Below are 6,500 nucleotides of genomic sequence, written 5' to 3' on the forward strand. Positions count from 1 at the left end.
GGGAGGTTGGGGGTAGCGGGTGTGGGGGAGCCGGCTGTCAATCAGAGCGGCCAGGCCCCGCCCCCTCCGCCTTCGGGTGAACTACCTTGGAAGCCGCGTCGAGGCGTCGCCTCATTTTTAAAAACTACATTTATTCGTTAAAATATATTTATAAATTAATAATATCAAAGGGACTCACCTCCCCTCCCCCAACACTACCGCCACTATCTCGGGGTGAAGGTGCTGGGGAGAGGGAGAGAGGCAGGGGCCGGCACCCCTCCCCTCCCCCCACTTAACCACCTCACGGGTTCGGGAGCCGGCGTCCCCTCAGACACGCCGCCATTTCTCTCCTTACAAAAACTACTCGGCGCTGCGCTGTAACGCCCGCTCCGATTGGCCAGGCGTGAGGTCATCCGTTGTAGTGGGGCATGGCGGAAGTTGTAGTTCTCCTTCTCCGCCCCCCCTCCTTTTGATCTAGGGCGGTGCGACCGTCACGGGACTACATTCTCCAGAATGCTACCTTCATAGCTCCCCCCCACCCACTTAGCCTCATTGATTTTGAGAGGTATTGAGTTATGAGCAATGTCTAATAGGTTTTCATGGAACATTACAGTTCTGTTGCTTTTTGCTGCAAAGTCCGTACGGTGTTGTACTTGGATTTATTCGTAAATCCTGTCTTAGCAAAAAGTTATACTTTGGAAATATAAACATCATTTGACACTAAAACGTTAAGGTTGCTGACAGATTGTTTCCCCTCAGGGGAGTCTGGAACTCACTGCATGCAAGGGTGGTATCGAATCAGAAACCTTCCAAGTTTAAGTAGTACTTAGATGTATGTTAGATACCAAAACTACAGCCCAAGCACTGGGAAATGGGATGGGGTTGCTGTTTTGACCAGTGCAGTTTCAATAGGGCAAAGGACCATTTTTGTGTTGTAGACCTCCATGAGCTGAGGGCATAATTTCAGCCCAGGGATCACACATTAAGACAGAGGTGAGAATTTCTTCTGTCAAATGATGATGAATCAATACATTTTTCACTGCAGAGACTGGGTCTTTAAAACTCAGATTGATGATTAAAAGTCTGTCCGTCAGTTATGATGGTATTTGCATCCTCCTTTGTGAACACCTACCCACAATATCTGATATAACAAGGTGTACAGCTGGATGAACACAGCAGGCCAAGCAGCATCAGAGGAGCAGGAAGGCTGAGGTTTCGGGCCTAGACCCTGCTTCATCCAGCTCTACACCTTGTTATCTCAGATTCTCCAGCATCTGCAGTTCCTACCAACTCTAGCCACAATATGTGTTTAGTTAATCAGACATTTCTTTGATCCCCAGCATAAAGTTCCCTGATTCTGCCTAAATTGTCCTCACCAATCTCTTTCTCTTCACATTCCTTTAGAAACTTTTACAGTTAATATCTATGCTTCCCAGAAGACAACGGTCTTACTCTATTTTCCCTTAAGTCAGTCCCTTTGTCCTTCTTTGCTGAATTCCAAACTGCTCTCATTCCTCAGGCATTTTTTTTTTCTGGCCAGTATGGATGCCTCTTCTCTAGCTACAAGACCATCTCTAATTTGCATTATAAACCAATACACCTTTCACGTTTCACTTTTGTGCCAGACATTCCCCTTGAATGTGCGCCAAGGCTTTCCGAGTAGCACCCCCCAATCTACCATAGCCAACTACTATTACCATCATAATTTCCTCTATTTAGATTCAGGACTCTTGTTTCAGGATCAACTACCTCTTGATGATGAATTCTATCATATAACGGTCAATCATCCCCAAGGGGCTGGCCACATCTAGATTGCCAATTATTCCTTTCTCATTACACAAGATCCAGTCAAGGATGGTCTGTTCTCTATTTGGTTTCTCAATGTATTGGTCCAGAAAACTATCCCGTATACCTTCAGGAATTCCTCCTCTCGAGAATTGTCACTAATATGCCTAATCCATATTCAGATTAAAGTCACCCATAATCATATGTTCCTTTCTGGCATGCAGTACTTGTTTCCTGTTTGCTATTTCCAACATCACTCCTACATACAACCCCTACTCATGTCTTTGGCCCCTTGGTTTTTCAACTCTGAAAGCCAAATCTGTAATCATTTAAGCCAAGGAGACACTGAAGTAGCATGAATTTATCTCAGCACTCTGATCCTTTTTTCTGAAAGGAATTCAAAATGTTAAATACAAAATCAGATACTGAGGAAGTGGCCATTCAGCCAATCACAATTGCACCAGCTTTCCAAATGAGGATCCCACCTACCGCTCTTCTGGTGATAACCAATACAATGCTCTGCCCTCTTGGTGCATCCACTCGGAACAAATTGAATGATCATCCCATTTGATTAGCTTTCAATGTGCCAGTGAAAAGAGTGCAAACAATTCTAACTTCTGTCATATTCAACCAGGAGTGGTTCTTTCCCTCTTTGTAACATTTCCAAAATTTAGATGGGAATATGCAATCTGTTGGGTGCAGATACTTTTTCCCTTAAGTTCAACTAACTTAAAATGCTCTATCTTTCTCTCACTGAATCATGCTAAGGTTATGCTTCCACTGATGGCTGCAGTCTACATTTACCTTCAGTGACAGTTCCAATGCTCTACAGCGACTGATTTAGCTGAGGAAGAACAGGACAATTGAATCTAGCACTGTCTTTCAACACAACAATGTATGTTTTGGTTTGAACAAACTTGGAAGCTTTGCCTTGAACAGTAAAGAGCAGATTGCACAAGGATGTGAAGGGAGAGGAAAATGGAAGAGCTAGAAATGCACACGAGCACCTTCTGGTAATGTACAAATAAAAATACAAGATTCCTTCTTAAAAATGGCTGGCCTCAATGGAAAGGAGATATTGGGTCAGTTCAAAGTCAAAAAGGGTAATGCAACGAAAGATTTCAATTGACAGCAGGAACAAATTACAGGATGATAAGAGAGTGATTACACTGGATTGGAAATAACAGCCCCAGGTTACTAAGTCAAGAAGAAAACAAAAATCATTTGTTTGCAATAAACCTGAAGATCATCTGTGACTGGTAAAATGGAGCTAACATGGTACAAAAGGAGATGCTAATCGCTGGATTTTTCTTTTCAGGAAGTGATGCAATGGAAACCTTCTTGAATATCTATATCTAAACTCCCACGAACTCTATAACTTGCTTTACATAACCCAACGTGTGCAAGAACTTCTCAGGTGTGTTATCAGACCAAAAACCCACAATGTAAAAATTAAGGTGTTCAAAAATTTGGCCAAACAGCTATGTTTTGGGGAGTGTCTTCAAGGATAGAAATGTAGAGAGGAGAGAGATCTAAGGAAGAAATTCAGAAAGATTAGGACCTTGGCAGCTCAATGTAAGTAAGTAGAATGAAGAAACAAACTTATCACTTAGATTGTAAAAAAAATTTCACAGCAGTAACAGCAAGAACTGGTGGACAGAATAGTGCAGGAGAATGCTGTGAAATCACTCCAAAGGAGGTGGCATTATGCAGTGTTGGGCAGATTAGGTTTATAGCAAAGAAAGACAATGCAAAAGCTGACAGACCGGCCTATGGCGAAAGTTTGCATCGAAAGCTGAATATTTAAGAACTGTATTCAAGTTTATCTTGTAAAATTTAAAACCCACATACCTGCATTAGGTTCCTTGTTCCTAATCATCCCAATGAAGACTGCAACTTTGACCTGGCCATCTTCCCAAGACTAGAATTTGAATTTGTAATGTCGATTCACAATATTTCACCTTCACTACAGGCACAACCACAGCTCCAGCTTTGGAGCTTTGAATTTCAGCAAGCATTAACCCTCGTCCCATGAACAAATTTGAAAAAATAGATCAGACATGGCAAGATGTTGAGATTCAAGTTTCCCACCTTAACCAATGTCAGCACAAGACAAAATTAAAATTAATCTCAGACTAATTATTGACACTTTGGTGAAACATTACTAGTTTATCTTAATCTACTGTAAATAGATAATAAAAGCTTGGATTTATTCTGGAAGTGTTTTGCTGCAGCTTCTCACTGGTGAAAATTGCTTCACATCGACGTGTGCAAAGGCCCACACAGCATGCAATCATTAATTGAGCAAAGATGTCACGGTCACAAAACATTTCAATGCAAACCATATTTATCATAGGGTCTCCATCACTCTGCTGCTGATTTTACGAATGCACAAATTAGAAGCAAGAGTTGGCTCTCAAGCCTGCCCTGCCATTCACTCAGATTATGGCCAATCTTTCCAGTTTATCCACAATATTCCTTTCCGCTACGCTTTTTCAGTTTAAGAGTCAGACGTGTCACATCACTGAACCGAAGCAGAGCATGCTTGTGGAATGGGGTTTTCTCAGTTCAAGGCAGCATATAAATGCAAACTGATGTTAAAATCATCAGGGGAGCTCCAACAAAAGTTGCTGCTGGCAAAGAATCCAAAGCCAAATGGCACGACAATATCAAAGACAGAACTGTCCACTAACTGGGTCTAACAAATGTCTCCCACTTCTTAACAAGTGCAAATTGGCACCAATGTACAGAGAGGAATCCATATCAATCTCATTATCAAAGCAAGCAATCAGTTTTGGCACAACTCTCCAGTACATTTCATCAGTTGTAAGACACCACTACACAGCAAATAATTAAAAAAACTGTGATTAAACAGAATGGAGCTGTTCAGTATGATGGCCCAATGACCATTTTATTTATTGACTGTTAATAACTGCTACAGTTTAATACCAACAAGGCCGTGCAGTTAACAAACCCGAATGCAAGTCAATTGGTCCTTCACAAACCTAGTTCATGTGATTTTTGCCTGGAATAGAATTCCCCTGAGGTGAATGGTTTTCTTTAAAATGCTGACGCAGTTCAAACAGAAAATAGAGACTTTATCCCTTTTCTTTGTGGCCTGCTCAGGCTGCATTTATTTTCCCCAGCTTATCCGTCTGAAAACTCACTCCCATCCCACACGGAAGCCTGCAAGTGCAGGTTCCCGCTGATGAGTTCAGGGAGGCTAAGTGGGTAGAGCCCTCCATCCCAATCTCCCAGGCTACAGTACCAAATGTGGGTGGGTGGGTGGATGACGGGGTGCGGGGGGTGTAGAATGCTCCACACGAACAGTCTTGCTCCATCGGAAAGTTTGTTTTGTCTTTTACTCACTTAATTGACGGAGCATGTGCACAAGCAGGAGATTCAGTTTTGGGGGAAAAGAGAACTGGGAGCAAACACATGAACACCATCTTTGGCAATACCTCTTTTCAATGTGATTCATCTGCTACAATGTCCAATGAACTACTAGGAGGAAAACGTAATAGTCCCACATGAACCAGTTAACCACGGCAACTGGAATCAACAGCAGTTGCTTCCAAGTGCCAGCCCTTGTAGATTCACAAAAGGGATATAGTCTCCAGCATCTTCTCGGTCAGGATTTCTTAAAAACAAAATGATCCATATGTTCTGAAAGATTAATCTGCAGTGCATCAATCCACTCCAAAAAGACAATTTATTTAAAACTCCTGGGGCCGGGCCAACCAGTTACACATTTTGGTAACTAAATGTAGCATCTATTATGAAAAAACCTTGCCAAACAATCTAATAAAAAATACATTAACCCATTTTAAAATTGGTTAAATGTGCATATAGTGTATCTGGCAAGAACCTGCACGCAAAGTCACCTTAGGGCAAGTCACAGATGGCCCAGATACCTTTTGCGGCCAGTCCACAGGCGCGTTTGTCACGCTAACAGACTTGGAAAAGAGAAAATAAAACATTTTCACATTTGACTCACTGATGCAACAAGTATTCTACAGAAGAGGATTCGAATGACCGGCTCCTTTTGCGTGCAGTACACATCTGTGTCTGGACCAAATGACTTAATGACAAGTCAGCTGTCTCACCTTTTGTCCATTAACATGTTCTAAATTAGTTGAATTGGCACAGAGCCCCATTTGACCCTTTACATCAGAAGCCCAGGCAAATGTGGACAATCACATCAAGACGATACTGAAGAAAGCTTGGTGAAGTTAGCAGTCTTCCCAAATTCCTGACTATGGAAGAGAATCTCGGCTGGAAGGACTTCCCAGACAATCGCAAGTTGCTGAGGAGACAACCGGCGGGGAAAAGAAATACAAATTCTCCCCCAGTAATCCTTGGACGGAACATTTTAAAACCAACACACAACTGATATGCAGTAAAATACAGTTACAGTACCTCTTTATGCATATGCAGCCAATATTGAGCATAGCTGATCATTTACACTAGAGAACATCATTCAGAACACCCTCTGAAGAGACACGTCAAGAGATTTTCTTTTCAAAGTCTTTTCTTTCCCCATCCCCCTACGTGCTGCAAATAGGGACTTAGCCAAGAACAGACAAAACATATCAACTGTGGCAGATGGGCTTGCTGCAATGGTTTAGGCAAACAGTCCCGACCTCTGCCCAACCAATGTGTGAGCAGCCAGTGCCGCCGCTGCCGTGCTGGCATATCACTGACAGTATTAAAATTTTACACGATTTCCCCCCTAT

At 42.3% G+C, this 6,500-nt stretch overlaps 2 protein-coding genes across 8 annotated transcripts in view; both read right to left on the reverse strand.

The window, feature by feature from the left end:
* The window catches only part of c40h2orf42 (chromosome 40 C2orf42 homolog), a 27,041-nt gene extending 26,710 nt beyond the window's left edge, over nucleotides 1-331 (reverse strand). For all 7 annotated transcript variants that reach the window (XR_007265842.1, XM_048618719.1, XM_048618716.1 and 4 more), the window contains exon 1: nucleotides 179-331. The gene's annotated coding sequence lies outside the window, so the exon portion shown is untranslated. The remainder of the gene's footprint in view (nucleotides 1-178) is intronic.
* Nucleotides 332-4,647: 4,316 nt separating this feature from the next.
* tia1 (TIA1 cytotoxic granule-associated RNA binding protein) overlaps nucleotides 4,648-6,500 on the reverse strand; it is a 39,976-nt gene continuing 38,123 nt past the window's right edge. The window contains exon 12 of the mRNA XM_020536454.2: nucleotides 4,648-6,500. This exon is cut by the window's right edge and continues 1,557 nt beyond it. The gene's annotated coding sequence lies outside the window, so the exon portion shown is untranslated.

This window comes from Rhincodon typus, chromosome 40 (genome assembly GCF_021869965.1).
Source record: "Rhincodon typus isolate 14 chromosome 40, sRhiTyp1.1, whole genome shotgun sequence".
NCBI lineage: Eukaryota > Metazoa > Chordata > Chondrichthyes > Orectolobiformes > Rhincodontidae > Rhincodon > Rhincodon typus.